Source organism: Passer domesticus, chromosome 9 (genome assembly GCF_036417665.1).
Source record: "Passer domesticus isolate bPasDom1 chromosome 9, bPasDom1.hap1, whole genome shotgun sequence".
In the NCBI taxonomy this organism is placed as follows: domain Eukaryota; kingdom Metazoa; phylum Chordata; class Aves; order Passeriformes; family Passeridae; genus Passer; species Passer domesticus.
The window spans coordinates 10,320,363-10,340,084 of NC_087482.1; the positions used below are offsets into that span (position 1 = coordinate 10,320,363).

Below are 19,722 nucleotides of genomic sequence, written 5' to 3' on the forward strand. Positions count from 1 at the left end.
GGCTGCCTCCTCTTGGCTAACAGGGGGCCCATTCTGCTCCCTGACACCATCTACCAGCCCAGCAGGACACTTGTCCTGAGGCCAAGTCGTCTTCCTACTAAAGACTGAGGCAAAGAAGGTGTTCAGCGCCTCTGCCTTGTCCTCATCTGCACTTCCTAAGTTCCCTCCCACATCAAACAAAGAACAAAGGTTGGTCTTACCCTTCCTTTTATCGGTGATATATTTGTAAATACATTTTTTTATTATCCCTTACAGAAGTCGCCATTTAAATTTCAAACTGAGCTTTGGCCTCCCTAGTTTTTTTTTTTCCTACGTGCTCTAGCAGCTCCTTTAAAAACTTCCTGAGAGACTTGACCCTCCTTCCAAAGATGACACATCCTCTTTTTATTCCTAAATTCCTCCAAAGCCTCCTTGCCCATCCAGGCTGGGCGTTTGCCTCATTGACTCATCCTTTGGCACCCAGGGACAGACTGTTCCTGTGCCCTCAAGATCTCTGGTTTGAAGCATGCCCACCTTTCCTGGACTCCTTGGTTTTTAAGGGCTGCTTGCCAAGGAACTCTCTGAAGAAGTCTCCTAAACAGGCCAAAGTCTGCCCTCTGAAAGTCATGTGTAAAAGTCTTATTGATGTTCCTCCTGTTTTCACAAAATACCAAGAATTCTTGATACATTGGTGTTCCCCTGTCTGAGACATAACATACAACAGACCACTCGTGTTTCCTCAGAAAAACAGCCTTGTTTATTGTCCGGAGTGTTCTTTTATAGCCCACTCAAATCTCCTGGGCCGAGACAGCTCATTGGTCTATCTGTGTGCCCCCAGACTCTGAACCAAGACAATGTCTGCATCCTAGGAGAGTTCCCACTGCATGTGAGCTTCTGTCAGTCAGACACAGAGGCTAGTTCATGGAGCTGAGCTGGACTGCTTCTTAGAACTTGATTAATGCTGACTACAGATCAGCTTGCAATGCAACAAATTCTATCATTTCATGATCACTGTGCCCCAAGAGGCCTCCAGCCACCACATGTCCCCCCAGCCCACCTCTATCTGCAAACAGCAGATCTAACATAGTCCCTCCCCTGCTGGGCTCACCCACCTGCTGCAACCAACACTTGTCCTCCACACTCTCTACAAATTTCCTGGGCTGCTTTTTCTTCTGTTGTATTAAGTTCCCAGCAGATGTCTGGCAAGTTGAAGTCACCTACAAGAACAAGGGCTGATGATCCTGAAACATCCTCTGGCTGTTTGTAGAATGAGTTGTCCACCACTTCTTCCTGGTTGGGTGGATGATAACAGACTCCCAGTAGGATGTCAGCCTTGTTGGCCTTCCCCCTCATTCTCATCCATAGGCATTCTACTTCATCATCATTAGTTTCAATATCCATGGTGTCCAAAGCCTCTCTAATATAAAAAAAAGCCACGTCTCCACCTCTTCTCCCTTTCCTGTCTCTCCTGAAGAGCTTGTAGCCATCCAGTGTAGTGCTCCAGCCATGTGAGGCATCCCACCACGTTTCTGTGATGGCAATGACATCACAGCTCTGCTGCTGGACCATGGCCTCCAGCTCTTGCTGTTTGTTACCCATGCTGTGTGCACTGCTATCCATGCACCTCAGCTGGGCTGCTGATTTCATCCCTAACTCAGGCTTACCACCCTTGGGCCTGCTTCCAGACAGCCCAGCTGCATCCCGTTCCCTCTTCAAACCTACTTTAAAGCCCTCTCAACAAGTTCTGCAAGCTCATCAGCTAAAAACCTTCTGCCCTTAACAGAGAGATGGAGCCCATCTGGTTCCAGCAGGCCAGGTGCCATCAAAGCTGCACCATGATCAAAGAATCCAAAATTCTGCCAGGGACTCCAGACCTTGAGCAACTTGTTGGTGATATGAGCTCTCCTATTGCTTTCACCATTTTTCTCAGCCACCAGAGGGACTGAGGAAAAGACTACCTGTGTCCCTGTTCTATGAACCACTTGTCCCTGTGGCCTGAAGTCCCTTTCAATGGTCCTGACACTCCTCTTCTCAATCTCATCACTGCCAGCCTGGAGTTTCAACAGTGAATAATAATCAGAGGACTGAATCAGCCCAGGAAGTCCCTCAGGACTATCCTGTACCTGGGCCCCAGGGAGGCAGCAGAGCTCTCTGTGGGGTGGGTCCGGTTGACATGGGGCCCTCTGTTCCCCTCAGAAGGGAATCACCCACCACGATTACCATTCTTTCCTTTTTGATGTTAGAGGTGGCAATCCATGTTACAGATTAATCATAACTGGGAGGCTCTCTGGGCAGATAATTTTCTTCTTAATCATTTGGCTAACTCTCTAGATCCAGGGGCTCATACCTTTTCTGAAGTGGCCCCTGGCTAGGGGATGGGGGTCGGGAGGAATTTTTATCATAACCTCCCCGTTCAGGGACCATTTCCACTCCCCTTCATCTACAGGTGTCCTTCTCTTGCCTGACAGTGTGCGGCATAGGAGTCCTGTGACTCTTGCTGGGCCTCCCGTAAGGATGGAAGGGCTGAACTCCACCAATCTATTTCCCTTTCACTTTCCCAGATACTCATTAGTCTTTAAACTTCCTCCCTAAGCTCGGCCACCAGTGAAAGAGATCATTCACCTGTTCACACTGCAGGCAGCTTTTCTCTGCACTGCCCCCTGAAACCACTGCTAAGCTCAAACACTCTGCATAGGAATGGGTCAGGACAGACACATCCTTTTTGGAGGGTTCCATCTAGTTACATGCATTTGTACTAACTACAGTTTTCGATTGCGTAAAAACCACTACTGCCAGAAACCCCAAAACCACAGAAACACTGCAAACAACACACAGTAAACATTCCTAAGAAGAAAACATGCAACCCTGCCTGCTTGCCCTGCCTGTGCACACTGCCTCGTGAATTGTCTCTCAGAGACATGCCACGGCCCTGTTTGCCCACTCCTGTTTGCCACAAACCCTAGAGGCCTCTTTTAATCCGCCCGCTAACCAAGGAGGGAGGAAGCTGCAGCCCATCCCTGCGTAACTCACAGGCTCTTGATGGCTTCCCTCTTTTCCCGGGCATGCCAATGGAGGAGGTCCAGGCCCAGATGGTCCCAGGCAAGGAAATGTCCCTCAGCCCAGGGACGCTCAGCATGGGCTGCCCCATCCTCCCGGGGACTCGCCACTGGTCACAGCAGCCCCTGCCTGGCTCCTGCCTGCCCACACTGTGGCCATCCCCAGCTGCCCCTGGGCATGGAGCTCAGCCAGTGCTGATCCTGGCTGGGCTTTGCTGCTGCTACCACCCGGACACTGGGGTGACAGCTCCATCTCTTTAGTGCAAGAGAAGAGCTGGGCCAAGCCCTGCCCACCTTCAGTAGGGGCCAGAGAGCAGGGCCAGTGCCTTCAGGGGGAGAGGACCTTGTCTGGCTGGAGGCAGCATCTGCACAGCAACAAGCTGCTAAAGCAGCTGGCACAGGGACATCAGGCATGGGCCTGGAGATGTGCCATGCAATTAGAAGTCCAGTTCTCCCTTAGGTGTTTGTCAGGACATATGAAGGGAGAAAGACACAACTGTGAAAGAGGCCATGGCAAGTGACACAGTGAACAGAAGCTCTGCTATACCTGTCATGCTCTGCTTGTGCCCGTCCTGCAAGCAGAAAATCATTGGGATTCATCAAAGTGGAATCAGGGCACGTGTTCCTGTCTTGCTGTGAACCTCTACGAGATCTGTGGGGAGAGTGAGCCCGTGCTGTGCTGCACTGCTGAGCTGGCAGCACGGTGGATACGGGCAGGACGTTCTCTGTTTTCCCCAGAGCTGGGGCCTGCAGGCACCTTGCCGGCCCTTGGCACAGGCTGTGCCAGCCAACAAAGCCCAGCAGGCCGGGAGGAGAGCCCGGGGGCAGCGCAGCTGCTTGGGCAGTGGCTGCTGCCAGGGACACGGGCCAAAGCCATCCCTGAGCAGCCACTGCCAGCCCTGGCCCTCCCTGCCCCGTGACAGCTCCCCCAGCCCCAGGGAACAGGCTCAGGCCCTGTCAGGACCCAGCGCAGCCCCTGCCCAGTCGGGAGCCAGGGCTGGCTCTGGCCCTGGGCTGCTGGCAGGGCTCCCGCTCGGGGCTGCTCCTGTGCCTTGGGCCTCTGGGCACTCAGGGCCAGCTCCGCAGCAGCTGCAGCGCCAGGGATGTTGCTGCACCAGTCCCGTTTCCCCGGGGCTCTGAACCAGCTCCAGAGGCCTGGAAGCCGAGGCGCCTCCAGCTTTGGCTGCTGCCGGGCCGGGCAAGGGCAGGCCCTGGGGGAAGAGCTGCTGCCACACAGCCCCGGCCAGGCCTGAGCCCGGCACAGCAATTACCTGCTGTGCCTGTGCCCGTGTCTGGCATCGCTTTCCTTCCTGCAGCAGGGGCTGTCCATGGGGAAATGCTTCCTCCAGGATGTGCCTCCTTCTGCCCAGATGTTTGGTCCATCACTTCAGACAGGAAAAAGACAGTTGGATTAGATGGAAGAGTTCCTGATTTGGGCGCTGGCATCTTCAGGATGTCATGCGCGTTAAACATGGGGATAGGTTTCAGAAAATATCTTGGCTTTCAGGGCAGGGTCAGAGCTCCCCTCTTTCCAAAGAGCTGCCATGCCTGAGCCACAGGAGCAGGGAGGGGATGGCGCAGGGTGAGGGCACACACGTGCATAGTTCTGTGTTGGCACCTGCAGCAATGCTCCCCTGGCCCAGATTTGGGCTCTGAGCTGGCAGCTCTCCCAGGGGAAAGGCCTTGACCTACCCTCAGCATCTCCCAGAGGCTCAGTCCTGGACGTGGTTTGGGAAGCTGCTCCACCTTCACCAGCAGGTTCAGCTGCAAAGAAAGGCAGGACAGAAGAGCTCCTGTGGCACTGCAGGAGATCCTCAGGCTGCCCACAAGGCTCAGCCCCGGGGCACAGCCCTGGGCCCGGCCCCTTCCCTCTCTGCTGTTCTCTGTGGCTGCACAGAGCACATGGAAGGACACACTGGCATTGCACACAGGAGGAAGACTGACAACTAAATGCTCCTTCCTCCCACTGACAGCGATCCTGTGGGAGCCCTCAGGGCTCGAGAAGGGAGCAGAGCAAATTATCCATATTCCATCAACCTTCAGATTATCTTAAGTGAAAGGTCAAATGTATGAGCTCTTGACACCTGGTCACTGTGTATTCTCTCAGGAAAGGTACATTGAGCAGTTGCCTCCAGGATTTCCCATGAGTCTCAAGCCATAATCCAGCAGGTTTCCCAGATAATCCATGTCTTGATCCCAACCTAGAGGTTTGCAAGGATCAGAACCATTTCCATGATGTGCTGGGATCCCCTTCTGCCTCAGGGAACTGGGCACTCCATGTAGGTCAGGTAAGGCCATGGGAGCCAGATGTGAATGGACAAGGCCAAAGCTGCTCAGGGGCCTGGGGAGCTCTGGGCAGGCTCATGGTCAATCCCTATCCTCTTTGCAGGCCCTGTGCAACATCCCTGGAGAGGTGCCTGGAGCAGCCCAGGGCCCGTGGGGATTCTCTCAGTCGCACAAGGAAAATGCTCCTTGAATCCCTGAGGAGAACTGCAGCAGGCAGTGCTGCAAGTATCCCTCGCAAACTCCCTCCTGCCTGTCCTCCCAGCCGCCCTTCCTCCATCTGCTGGGACAGCTCCCACAGCCCAAAGGGACCCAGCCAGGCCCACTAAGGACACGCTGGATTCTTGCTCTGCCCCTCTGTCCTTTCCCCACCATGGGCAACCCATGCAGTCTCTCCCAGGTTTCGGGACGTCTCCCACACAGGGACCCCAGCAGGACTGCTCAGTACCAGAGTGCCCTGAGCCTGCTCGGGACAATTCCCCTGGGCTGTGCCCTCACTTCCAGGCAGCAGAGACAGCAGCTCAAGTCTCAGCATGGCTCAGGCCCAGAGGCACAGCAATTACCTCCTGTGACTGTGCCTGGCATCGCCTCCAGTCCTACAGCAGAGGCTGGCATGGAACCACTGCTTCCTTCAGGAAACACCGCCTTCTGCCCAGCCTCTCCATCCACTTCTGCAGAAGGGAAGAGGGATGGCTGGATCAGGTGGGGCTGTTCCCCATTGGGGAGGTGGCATCTTCAGCAGCCAGTACTTGTGAAAGTCATAGTTAAGGATCAGGAATCCACACAATTTTCTGGGTAGGCCAGGGTCCACTTTCAGGATAACACCCGCCCTTAGTGATCATCCTGGAGACTATGAAATTTCAGGGGATCTCAGACCAGTGGTGCAGTTTGGGCTGCCTGTCAGCTGATGCCAAATGCCTTCCTGCAGGGGCTGGGCAGAAGCTGCAGCCAGGTCAGGCTGGGAAACAGCCCTGCAGGGAGTGAAAGCAGCAGCGGGGCAGCGAGGCTGCCATGGATCCCTTCCTGCTATGCCGGGCACGGCGTGTCCAGATGTGCAGCCAAAGCCCCCGGCTGCTGAGTCCCAGGGGAAGCATGAGGGAAATGCACCCACCTTGTCCTCCTCCCTGCAGCAATTCTTTCAGCATTTGCCTCATGTTTTTGGATGGCTCATGGGGTTTCTGGTGTCCTGTAGCTTTGTTCTTTCCCCTCGGAGGACCTTAGAGCAACAGAGTTCCATTTCCCAGGAACGGATCCCACAAAAGCAGGGCTCAGCTGGTGGGGTCATCAGGGACACACTACTCACCTCTGCCATGGGAGCTGGGCTTTTGTGTAGGAATCAGCAAAGCAGCTGGACAAGTCCTCCCTGCAGACACACCTGGAACACAAGAGCCACAGAAGCTTCTGTCACCTGATTCCTGCCAGGTTCACAACAATTATTCCTTGGTGGCACACTGAGAACATACCTGACGGTGGCTCAGATAGGACCAAGGCTTTATGCATCCAAGCTAATGGAGAAGCCTTCCCAGACACCTCATCTAGAAGGGAGCAGAGATCAGACCCATTTCCATGGTGTGCTGGAGTCCCCTTCTGCCTCAGGGAACTGGGCACTGCAAGGGGCTCAGGTAAGTTTGTGGGAGTCGGACGTGAATGGATAAGGCCAAAGCTGCACAGCAGCCTGGGGAGCTCTGGGCTGGCTCCTGGTCACACTCCAGACTCTTTTCAGGCCCTGTGAAACATCCTTGGATGTAGGAATGTAGGAGAGTGCCCCCTAATTACAGAGTGGCAAAGCTAACCTTTATCCCCCAAAAAAGGAAAGAAGCCCAGAAGTTTCTCCCAACGATCAGGTGACAAGCCACCTCAAAGGACCCCAGAGGCTTCAGTAAAAACTCTGGGTCACCTAACTGGATAGAAGCCAAAAAGTCCCGCCTGACCCATCAGGTAGAAAAGGGGAGGACAAAAGAACCAAAGGGCTTTTGTGAAGGTGTTTCTACCAGTGGCAGACTGCTGTACCTCGATCGGATTTTTCTGTTTGTTATTTTGCCTTTTATTAAACCTTTTTGTTTCTAACACTGCAGCAGAAGCCATCCTGCTCATTATTTGCCAAAGGTAATAGCTGAGCTATCCTTGGGTGTGCTGGGTTCCCTTTTTGAAGGTTTATAACACCTGGCCCCAGAAAAAAGAACCCAGCATGTGGCGCCCGGACAGTATTTCTCCTATTGAGGAAGATGGTCTAGGGATTTTTTGATTACCTCAATCAAAATAGGACATTTTTCCTTGGTATTTGTGTTTTTGAGGGAGCAGGCCTGCACCTGAGTTTTTTGTCCCTTTAAAATAGAAAACCCAGAAGAAGGCATTTGAGATTGAGAGGGAATCTCGAATCAAAGCCTCATACTGGTGAAGAGGAGGCTGTAATCAGAGACGGGACTGGAGCAGCACCGCAGCCTCAGAGGACTCTGTCGCTCAGCTCAGCTGATTTGTCACTGTTGTGACCCAGGACCGGGGAGGAATTTCATACCAAGAAGCACAACTGGAAAACTCTGGTGAGTGCCACCATGGGAAATCGGTTGTCTTTAGCTGAGCAGGATTTTTTTTTCATATTTCATTTATAAGTTAGAAATTCGAGATATTCAGTTTGACAAGAAACAGCTTAAAAAGCTTGTAAAATGGGTCTTAACAGAGTTCCCAAACTCAGACATGTCTCAGAAACTCGATCCAGACTTCTGGGATTCGGTCGGACTGAAATGACATAACATGGAAAAGAATAAGAAGTCCAACTTAAAGCTGCGTCCAATATTCAGGACGGTGTTAAAATTTGTAACAATGGAAAGTGCAAAGCAAGCAAAGAATGCACACAAGCAAGCAAAGATCAGGGACAGGGCAGAATGCAGGCAGCAACAGCAGGACCGGGAGGAGAGGAGAAAGAGGAGTTCTGAGGGGACCCAGAAGCCTTCCCTTATCCCAGTCGAGAACCAGAAACCCCGGAGGAGTGGCCGGGAGGTGGCCAGGCCAGCCGCACCCCCCTTCCCCACCCCCGTCCTGGGAGAGAGGGGAGCAGACCAGCCCTGGCCAGGCTCCTCTGCAAACCACATCTTTCACAATCCCTGCCATACCTAAGTCCTCTGTATTCCCTCTGAAAAGCTGCCTTTGGCGCTCGAAATCGGTGAATTTTGGCAGTACAATGGAAAAAAGCCGAGCCGATTGTGCCCACTCTGAGAACAGAGGAGCTCATGGCAGACGCCATGATGGCCCCGGCCCAGCCCCGCCCTTCGTGGGCGTGGCTCGCCCTCCTCCCCGGGCTCCCAGCAGTCCCTGGGTGGCTCCTCCCTGAGCTCCTGCCCATCAGAGCAGGGACACGCCCCTTTTGTGGGCGGAGCCCGGGCAGTGTCCCCGCCCCTGCTCCCCGCCCACAGCCCGGGAGGGCACGCCCCCTCCCTGCCGAGCGTGGGAACCGGATGTGATGCCCGGAAGTCACCCTGTCCAAGATGGCGGCGCCCATGTCCGACAATTTACTGGAACAAAAAATAAATTATTCTTATGCTCCACAATGTAATTCCAAATAATCTAAGGAAGAGTTTAACACAGAAGTTGTCACAGATACCTGGCAGAGGATAAGAAAGGATGCAGTTCAGGAAGGAGAGTGGGGAATTGCATCAAAGTTAAAAGTTTTTCCTGTGAGGTGCACAGCAGGTCCTGCACCAAGAGGGACCTGGCAGCAGATCAGTTTTGCTGAGTTAAAAGAGATTTGCAAAGCCTCTCGTTTGTATGGTAGCAATTCTGCATATTTCAGAAGTCTTTTACAAGCCACCTTTACAGCAAATGTATTTACTGCACACGATTTAAAGCAGCTTTATACATCCCTGCTGTCCCCAACGGCATTTTCTCTGTGGGAACTGGCATGGAAACGTTTGTTAAATGACCTTTTAGGAGGTTATGCAGGAACTCCATCCACTGCAAATTTGACTATAGATCAGCTCAGGTGGAGGAGCTCATACAGATCCTCAAACACAAGCCCGGACTCCCAATAAACAAGTATTACAGGATATCAAAGAAGCAGCAAAAACAGCTTTGTTACAGGTTCCTGATGGCAACAAACCAGAACTAGATTTCACAGAAATAAAACACGGAATAGATGAGCCTTATATAAAGTTTTTGGACTGTTTGAAAACGGCATTAGAAAAGCAAATTCCAATAGACTGAGCCAGACAAGAGTTATTAAAACAGCTTGCAATTTCTAATGCAAACCCGAGCTGCAAAAAAGTATTAGGTGCATTGCCACAGGGTCCTGAGCCCACCCTGACCCAGCTCGTGGATGCTTGAACCGCCTGGGCACCCCTGAGCCTGCAGCAGCCATGCAGGCAGAGGTGCTGGCCAGTGCCATCACAGCAGCTCAGGAAAACACCCCAAAGCAGCAGGAAAAAGCAGCAGAAATGCAAACACAAGCCCTAGCAGAGGCTCTAAGAGCATTCAGAGGTGCAATTGAAAACCAGCAGACTCCAAGGGACACGTGCCATTCGTGTGGCCAGAGAGGTCATTTCAAAGGGGATGTCCTGGGGCCCGCAGAAGGCCACTGCCCAGAAACAGTGGATGCAGAGGTTTCTGTCACGTGCTAACAGCTGTCACCCAGCACAGGGCTGTCCGTGCCATCTGCCGGGAAACGTGCAGCCCGGCACGGGGCAGTGGCTGCCATGACACAGGAACCCTGCACCAGGGGCAGAGAGCACCACAGGCCACCACGGTCAGAGCTGCAGCACGTCTGTGCAGGACTGCCGACCACAATGTCCCCAGGTGCCAGACTGGAGCTGTCCCCAGCCCAGCCAGTGGTGCTGACCAATGCCATTGCTCACACAGTGCCCACAGGACAGCTGGGGCCTGAACCACAACCACGTCAGTTCCTCATCGTGGGAGTGAGCAGATCCCATGCAGAAGGTTTTTATGTCATTCCAGCTGTGCTCTCTGTCACCTGTTCACAGGAAATTACAGTCTTAGCTTTGTGTCCAGGCCCTCCATGCTTTTTCCCCAAAGGACTGACCACAGCACAAGCTTTCCTCCTACCAGAGTCCCAGAACAGCACAGCTGCCATGGCCTGGACCAGGCTCATCAGCCGCGGGCGGCCTCAGCTCACCTGTGTGCTGCAGCCCCTCGGGCAGCCATCACCCTCAGTGGCCTGACAGATCCCGGAGCAGACGGCATCTGACACCGGAATGGCCACAGGACTGGGCCACGGTGCCTGCGCTGGCTCAGCTGGCAGCTATTGGTGGTCACTGTGAGAGCTCTCGAAGCTCCCACTCAGGCACATTTGAGGGGCCTGCAGGTCGTGTTGCCACCACAAGACCATTCATTGTAGGAGCTGATTTTGTTCTTTGGGGCCGGGGCATTTTGTCGCAATGGGGTGTGAGGTTAGAAACTGGATTTTAACAAAAGTTGTTGATGGACATAACACTTTAAAACTGACATGGACATCTAATACACCCATCTGGGTCAGCCAGTGGCCCTTACCCAAAGAGAAACTTGCTGCTTTAGAGCAGTTGGTACAGGAACAGTTAAACAAAGGTCACTTAACTCCAACTACTAGTCCCTGGAACACCCCAGTTTATGTAATCAAAAAGCCAAACAGTGGGAAGTGGAGGTTGTTGCAGGATCTCAGAAAAGTTAATGAAGTGATTCAAGAAATGGGTTCTTTACAACCAGGTTTACCCTCTCCTGTTATGATTCCAAAAGATTGGAAGTTAAGTGTTATTGATTTAAAAGACTGTTTTTTCAATATTCCCTTGCATCCAGATGATGCACCAAGATTTGCATTTTCCATCCCATCCATAAATCAGCAAGCACCCTTGAAAAGATATCATTGGCTTTCTCTACCAGAAGGAATGAGAAATTCCCCGAGTATATGCCAGTGGTATGTTGCAAAAATACTTTCCTCAGTTCGTGCACAATATCCAAATTCTCTCATATTACATTACATGGAAGATATTTTAGTAGCAGCCAAGGACCAAGCATCAATGCAAGAGACAACAGATCAGGTCATCTCAGCAGTGGAGAAAGCAGGACTCACTGTAGCGAAAGAAAAAATACAGACACTTCCTCCCTGGAAATATTTAGGATACAGGATGACAGAACAAAAGGTAACCCCGCAGCCACTCCAGGTAAGGACAAATCCAAAGACATTGAATGAAGTGCAGCAGCTCGTGGGGACTCTGAACTGGCTTCATCCACTACTAGGCCTTTCAAATCAGGACTTGGCTCCTCTGGCAGATTTGTTGAGAGGAGACACAGCCTTAAACTCACTGTGAGAATTCAACAAAGAAACTCAAAATGCTTTGGACAAAGTGATGAGAGCCATCCAGACGTGCCAGGCTCATCGGTATAATCCTAACCTGTCTTTTTTGTTTGCAGTTTTAGGAGACAGTCCACAGCTTCATGGTTTGATATTCCAGTGGGATCTAGAGAAGAAGGACTATCTGATAATCTTAGAGTGGGTTTTCCTATCGCGTCAATTGGGTAAAACTATAACAACTTGCCCTGAAATTATTTCACAATTGATTATCAAGGCTAGATCTTGAATGCTTTCCCTTGCAGGAAAAGATTTTGCAGAAATCTTCCTGCCTGTCACATCCATCTATTTAGAATGGTTAATTCAAAATTCAGAAGTTATGCAATTTGCTTTGGAAAATTTTGCAGGAAAAATGTCAGTCAATTGTCCCAAACATGAGCTATTAAGTTCATCTTTAAAATTAATTCATAAGCCTTTAAGAAGTAATGCACCCCTCGAGGCAATCACGTTTTTTACAGACGGTTCTGGGAAGTCTAAAAGGTCTGTGATTGCTTGGCAAAATTCAGAGACAAAAAAATGGGAATCAGATATTGAGGAAGTAGATGGTTCTGCACAGATTACAGAGTTAGCAGCAGTTGTACGGGTCTTTTCAAAATTCACATTTCCTTTTAATTTAGTAACGGATTCAATTTACGTTGCAGGTGTGGTGGAAAGAGCAGAAGGATCTCTGCTGAAAGAAGTTTCTGATGATCAGTTATACGGTTTGCTTAAAAAGTTAATCCTACTTCTTTCCATTCAACAAGAACTTTACTTTGTAATGCACATTCGCTTACATTCTTCTCTTCCAGATTTTTTAGCAGAAGGCAATGCCATGGCTGATTTGTTAGCCGTGCCAATCCAGCACACACTTTTTAATGTTATTGAACTCTTCCTCTGTTGTTGTTGATTTAAGCTTCCACTCACCTTCCCTTCTTTTGGGTACCACTGTGCTTTTTCTTGATGTAATCCATTTAAAAATGTCTAGGGGACCTAAACTGATACTGTCCCATGGCCAAATTTCACTTAAGTGTGTCCCCCTGCACACTCAACAATGAGTCAAATTAAATTCTTTTGTACCATATTGATAAAAAAGATTCTTTCTGTATATTTGTCCCTCTCTATCCCTTTGTCTTTTCAATTGCACTTCTTTCTCTTTGAATGTATCACTTTCCTTGTGGTTTCACTTCCTTGTTCAAAGCATACCCATCTTTCTTTCACAGGGCACTCTCCTGACATCCTCTGGCTTGGGTTTGCAATATTTTTAGCCAGCCCATATAGTTTATTTTCTTCTTTACAGGTTGTTAACTGGGAGTGATCGATGCATTTGGGATTCATGTCTGTGTGTACTCTGATGAGTACACGTACTGTATCTCCTCTATACAAGGGATAGTAACACTTCTCACAAGTGTTTCCTCCACTTCCTCCAAAGTGGGTGAGTAGTAGCATTGCTACGAGTGGGAGTCTGGTACGGGCTGGCCTCCTCACCTCTCGAACCACAGGGGTTTTCTCGGTGCCCAGAGAGTATTTCCTGGAGGTAGTTCCCAATCCAGTCTTGCCTCCCACTTCTGGTTTTCCCTTCTTCTGGAGACATTCTGCCATGACCTTTATTGTACCGACTCCCTTTCTTCAATTTGGTCCCAATTAGGGTTGCAAGGAGAGTGCTCTATGGAACAGTACCAGAAACTGAGATCTTATTTTGATAGTCATTCTTAGCTGAACAAAACTTGACCTTGTACTATAACAAACATTAACAAGCTTTAAGGATTTAAGGATAACAATGTAGATGCTTCCCGTGGGGGGTTGTGTTCAGGGTTGCGCTTCTTTTGCTGTTTTCCTCAGGACCAATTTCAAGTCTTTATTGTCTCTGCTGCCTATAGTCCATTTGCTTGCCTCATTTGGGGGTTGTACTGGACCCTTCACTGGACTTGCATGTGTCCACCCCCGCTCCTTTGTTCTTCCTGCGGTGTTTGTTGTAAGCAGCACCTGGAAGGGGCCCTCAAAGCGAGCAGTGAGTGGAGAGGTTTTCCATGATTTAATCAATACCCGGTCTCCTGGGTTAATACTACGTATTTTACAGTTCAGTGGGGAAGTTTGGGGAAGGTGTCCCTTTTCCCTTAGTTCTTCCAGGGTTGCTGTTACTGTTTCTAAGTATTTTTGCATTGTCATGCCCCCTTCTAGATGTTCCCTGGTACTGTACAGGGTAAGCAAGAAAGGCAGCCCAAGCAGCATTTCATAAGGAGAGACCCCTAGATCTGTTCTGGCTCTTGTTCTTATTTGTAATAGGGCTAGATGTAAACATTTGACCCAGTTCTATTGGGTTTCTAAGACCAATTTTGTTAAGATATGCTTTAAGGTTTGATTCACCCTCTCGCCCTTCCCAGAACTCTGAGAGTGCCAAGGGGTGTGTAACTCCCACTTTATTCCCAGGGCCCTGATGACTTGTTGCAGAACACTGGATGTAAAGTGGGGGCCACAGTCCAAATCAATAAGATTTACTAGCCCATATCTCAGAAGAATTTCTTCCAAGAGAACTTTTGTCACAGTTTGAGTTTCTTGTGGGGAACACTTCAACCCAGTGGGTTAGGTGGTTAAGTATGACCAATAGGTGTTGCTACCCTGGGGCTGGAGTTAATTCAGTAAAATCAACCTGAATACTCTGGAAAGGTCTTATGGCTAATTTCCTCCCTCCTGGAGTTGTTTTTCACATTACCTTTTTGTTGACTTTTTGTCAGGTTAGACATTCTCCTGTGATGGATCTGGCCATTTCATATATTCCTGTCCCCATGCAATATTTCAGGAAATGATCATATATTCATTGTGTTCCCCAGTGAGTTAATTGGTATATCTCTTCCATCACTTTCCTGGTTATTATTCAGTTGAATATTTATCATCCATCTGGAGTCCAGCACTTTCCATCCCCTGTTTTTACTGCTCCCATTTGCTCTATTTCTTTTAGCTCCTTGTCCTTGAAAACTGGAACCCCCTCTTCCTTTATTTTCCCCTGGTCTTTTTTTACCCTTAGGACTATGACTGAGTCCAGCATTTCAAAGGCTGCTTTTTTGGCTGCCCGGTCTGCTAATTTGTTTCCTTGGATTTCAGGGGTATCCCCTTTTTAGTAGCCTTTAATATGGACTGTGGCAATTTCTTTTGGTCCTCTGAGGGATTCAAGTGCTTCCCTATCAGACTTTCATGTGCCAGATTTTTCCCCTTTGAGTTAAGGTATGCCCTCTCTGGCCAGATTTTTCCAAAGGTATGAGCTATCCCAAAGGCATATTGAGAATCCATGGAGATTGTCCCTATATCATCTAATAAATCAAAACCTCTCTTTAGGGCATATACCTCGCAGTTTGTGCAGAGCAATTTGAGGGTAATTTCCCTTTTTCTTTGTTTTCCTCTGCTTCAATAATGGCGTATCCTGATGCCCATTTTCCCATTACTGTTTGGGAGGATCCATCTATATACTGGATCCTTCCATATGGTAAGGGGTCTTCTTCTAGCTCTTCTCTTACATTTGTTTGCATCTCAATTAGCTCTATACAATTATGCTCTAAATTTTCCATTTTTGGTTCCCCGGTTAAGAATTGAGCAGGGTTTCAACCTTTTGAGGTGACAGTCTCTAGATTCTTGACATTCATCAGGGTTATTTCATACCTCAGGATTCAGCTGTGTGTTAGCCACTGAGGAGTTTTTGGCTTAACACTGTCCTCAAATAATGGGATGTGTGTACTGAAATCCTTCCATTTAATGTAGGATTTGGAGTGTCTTCTAATAAGGTAGCTGTGGCTGCCACAGCTTGAATAGAGGCTGGCCACCCTCTTGCAACCACATCCAATAATTTTGACAGATAAGCCACCAGCTTCCTGCTTCCCCCCCAGCCTTGGGTTATCACTCCATATGCTATCCATTCATTAACATTAACAAACAGATCAAATGGTTTTCTTCAATTAGGCAGACTCAAAACTGGGGTTTTCGTCAATCGAGCCTTTAAGTCTTGGAACCGTTCGGTATCCTCCAGAGTCCAGACTACAGGTTCTGTGCTTGTTAATTTTTCATACAAAAATTTTACAGCTTGAGTATACTGATCAATCCATAATGCCCATTAGACCTATTATCTTTCTTAGTAAAAGTTAGTAATTTCTCCACATTCACTTTGTGGGAAATTGTGGGGGCAAAAAAGTTCCAAGCAAAACAGGGCTCAGCTCAACTACAGCCCTCAGGTTTTGCATTGAGGATCTATTTAAAAAGCAGTGAAACATCATCCCAGCTGTAACTTTCTGTTGTTAAGGGATGCTTCAAAAAAAACATGCAGAGTGTACTTCAAAGTGGTCCTTAGATGAAAAATTACCCCATTTTGGAGCAAGCTTTAGATACTACAACGATGAATTTAATAACCTATCCTTTACTAGTCAAAACAAGAATTTGTTATCAAGATTCCTGCACAATTACCTTGGTTTACAAAATTCAAGATCCTTTATGCTTCCGTGCACCATCACTGACAACATCCAGACAATAAAAACCATGTTCCCAACTCCCCAGTGGCTGGTTTTTCATGTGAACCATAAATAAAGATTATTAAAAGGGAAAAAATCATTGAAGAGGATATATATTTAGAGAAACCTTCAGGAAAATAGGGGCAATATCAATTGTTTTGACTACAAAATCCACTAAATTATACACATTGTATACAAACATGGAGAGAGATATTAAATAAAAAGAAATTTTAATAAAAAGCACAGCTTATTGTTGGTTCTCTTTTTCCAAAGAAAGGTTCACTTCTTGAAAGCTGTGAGAGACATGTGATTTCTTACCCATTTATAGGGCTAGCTTTGAATTTTTATGTGTTAGACAGTAACTCTTCTGTAACTTTCACACACACGGAAAAAAATATATTTAGTTCCCCAAAACAACGACTTCAAACAAGTTTGCAACCACTCAATACATTCCACACAAAGTGCACACATGGTCAGACTTCCATTTCTCTACAGTTCTGGCCCAGATCAAAAAAAAAAGCAAAACATGCACTGAAATCTGTCAAAGTTTCATCCGAGTTGAAGTACAATTGTGCCGAGTTGCTGTCCGAGGTTTTTTCTCTACTCCCCCGGGCGGGGGAGGAGGCTGCACCGGCCGAGCTGTGGCACAGCAACTGACAGCCGGGGGGGCACTGCCCAGATGCGCCGGGGGCGTCCGGGCAGCGCCTCAGCAGGAGGCAGCAGTGATCAGCAAGAAGGCGAAGTAGAAAAGAGGGACCCGAATCAGGGCAAAGTCCAGAGTGCTTTAATGTCTCCAGGGAACGCCAGCCGAGTCGGGACCACGAGGCAGGGGTACAGCCGATTAGAAAGGGACGGAACATAGAACATTTCAACCAATGAGAGAGAACTTGGGAGGGAACAAACTCGTGACAAATATGCCGGCTCGCCAATAGGGAATGCGACAGGGAGGGACCCTTGTTCCCGATCCAGTCACCCACCGAGGAGGGGAGAACTTTCTGGAAATAGGGAAGGGGACAGTGGCTGATGGACAGGAACTCAGGGAGGGATTGACAGAGGGTAACCAGGGGAACAGGGGTGGAGACAAAAAACTGACACTCTCAAAAGGAGGGGTTGCCAGGGGGGGTGGGGGGGGGGAACCCTAGGACCGAACCGTTATAACTTTAGGGGGAAACGGAAGAAACCAAATGAACCCTGCACCACAACACAATTGCAATAGTCATCAGATATTTAAAGATATTTAAAAGTCATATGCAGTACACAGTTACTTCTTAATTATTTTGTGGAAGATTGCTGATATATTCACTTGGTCTTATTTAAGTTAATCCAAATTCCAGTGCACTGATTGTATGCTATAATGTGTATCATTGAAAATATTTCTGAAAAACCTCTGAATTAAAAACAATTTCATCTGGTTTTAAAATGCTTTCACAAAAATGTACACCATGTCCTTGGCTAACAACAACAGTTAAAAGGCATAAAGAAACTGATAACTTTTTTATTATCTATGTGCCCATGAAACAAAAGTGCAGGACATCTGGAACAAGCTGGATACTATCTGAACCTGGGGTTTGGATAAACCCCTCATAGCAAGTGAAGGCACATGAAAACCATGGACCTAAAGACATACCATACTCTGAAATTTTCCAAAATGTTGACGTTGAGAGCTGCATTACAGCCACATACACTGCTTAAAATTCAACAGTCTATGATAAAAAGATGACTTTACACTAAGAAAATTTACTCTTCATGGTAAAACCACAAGTGTTTAATTCCTTAAAATTTACTCTTCATGACAAAACCACAAGTGTTTCATTGACCATATTCTTTGGCTGTGGGTACTTGTCCTTTACCTCTCCTAAAGTTTGTCCCAGCTACCTTCCACAAACTACTACCCCATCATCCCCACCACACAGAGGCAGCCCAGTTGCCCACTGCTAAATAGATATTTATACATAGACAACACGAGGAGAAAGGCCAGTCCACATGCTGTGGTTCTTGTTTCCATGTGAAGTTTAATATGATGATGGTTTCCATTTTTAGAGGGCAATTTTCTGAACTGATAGGCAGATCTGAATCATCTGTAAATAACAGTGTCTTCAGCTTGGCATCAGCTCTCTTCTCTGCAGCACTAACTTTGTTCTTGCCCTAATGACTTCTCAGCCATAGTTTTCCCCAGACTCTAATAATGCTAAATTTAGATCACAACAGATATTTTTTATTATATTCTCTGGCATCTTTGCACTACAACCATTGCCTTACATTAGCTGCACTTTTTTAGCTCCACTGCTTTTACTCCCATAGCTCTTTTTCCAAGAGTGCTCTAACAACTAATTATGTGAGCTAACAGATAAGAAAAAAGTACTTATTTTTTTCAGACCCTCATGTGAATATAATCATATTGTTAAGTAGATTTTACCTACTTTCATCCACATATTTATTTTGAAAAGTAACTGAAATGGGATAGTTTAGTCTTCATTATCATACAGGATCAAAAACTTAAATACAGCAGATTTTTATTTTAGACTGGAAAATAAAATTTAAAAAAAGGCAAAAAACCCAGCAACAACAACCCAACATGGGAATAAGAAAACACTGGAAATCAAAAATACTCCATAGGCAAATGTAGTGAACCTTAGGAGTTTTTGACACATATTAAATTGTTAAAAAAAATTAAAAAAAGCTTGACCAAAACATTGTTTCCAATTTGTGGAATTAAGTCAGATGCAAAGAGCACTGAAGTCAAAGCTTCTTTTTGACATACTTCAAGGGGCTCTGAATTAGACTGTAAGTAATAACCTGCTTCAACTTTAGTTTTATGTTATTTTGTACATTTAAGCTATTCAACATCCACAATTCTTTGATAATGACAGTTACGCTTTCTTAGGAATGACTGATTTTTAGTCGACATCTGTGTTCCTTCCTAAACCTACCACAGTAAAAGAACTACTTTTCAGCTTGGTCTAACTGGACAATTTTTTTGAGAAAATTATGTAACACAGGCCCAGCATGGAATTCTTTTAACATGAGAGGCCTAAAAATAAGCAAAGTCTTCAGACTTTACAAGGTCCCCTGGGTGCTGTGGTGGGGGGAACAATCATCACTGATGACCTGTAGTAAGACCTGAGCCTACTCAAGCCCATAAACCTGTTGATGGACCTGTTCCCATTTCTCCTCTTCCCACCACACCCATGCCTGACATGGACAAAGTCCCAGCCAGCACCCACAAGGACACCGTCCCCAAGTGAGGGGAGTGGGGCACACAGAACTCACCGATTGTGAGGTCACGGGCACATCTCCAGGGAGGCCTGAGGTATAACCGTTGCGGTACATCAACATTGCACTCAGAGCTGAGGACAGGATCCCGAGAGGGAGCTTGCCCAAGGCTGCTGAGCGAGTTTTGGTGTCTCTGAGACATCTCTCTTCACTCAAGGAAGGATTGGAAGGCTTTGTCAGGAGGAGAAAGGCCGGCAGTGCTGTGGCACAGACCATCCAGGCATTCCTCCATACCCACAATGGTGCAGCAGAACGCTGCTAAGAAGCGTCCCCCTGGCAAGGAACGAGGTGAGAGCCAAGTCTCCCTCCCCACAGATGGCAGAGGGGGAGC

General features: G+C 47.9%; 1 long non-coding RNA gene across 1 annotated transcript; it reads right to left on the minus strand.

Annotated features, from left to right (window-relative positions):
* Positions 1 to 638: 638 nt before the first annotated feature.
* LOC135307133 (uncharacterized) lies at positions 639 to 4,849 on the minus strand. The gene is made up of 4 exons (XR_010367862.1): positions 4,728 to 4,849; positions 4,307 to 4,420; positions 3,583 to 3,687; positions 639 to 1,196 (listed from the first exon to the last, which is right to left on the minus strand). It is a non-coding gene; the product is annotated as an uncharacterized LOC135307133 (long non-coding RNA).
* Between the last annotated feature and the right edge of the window lie 14,873 nt (positions 4,850 to 19,722).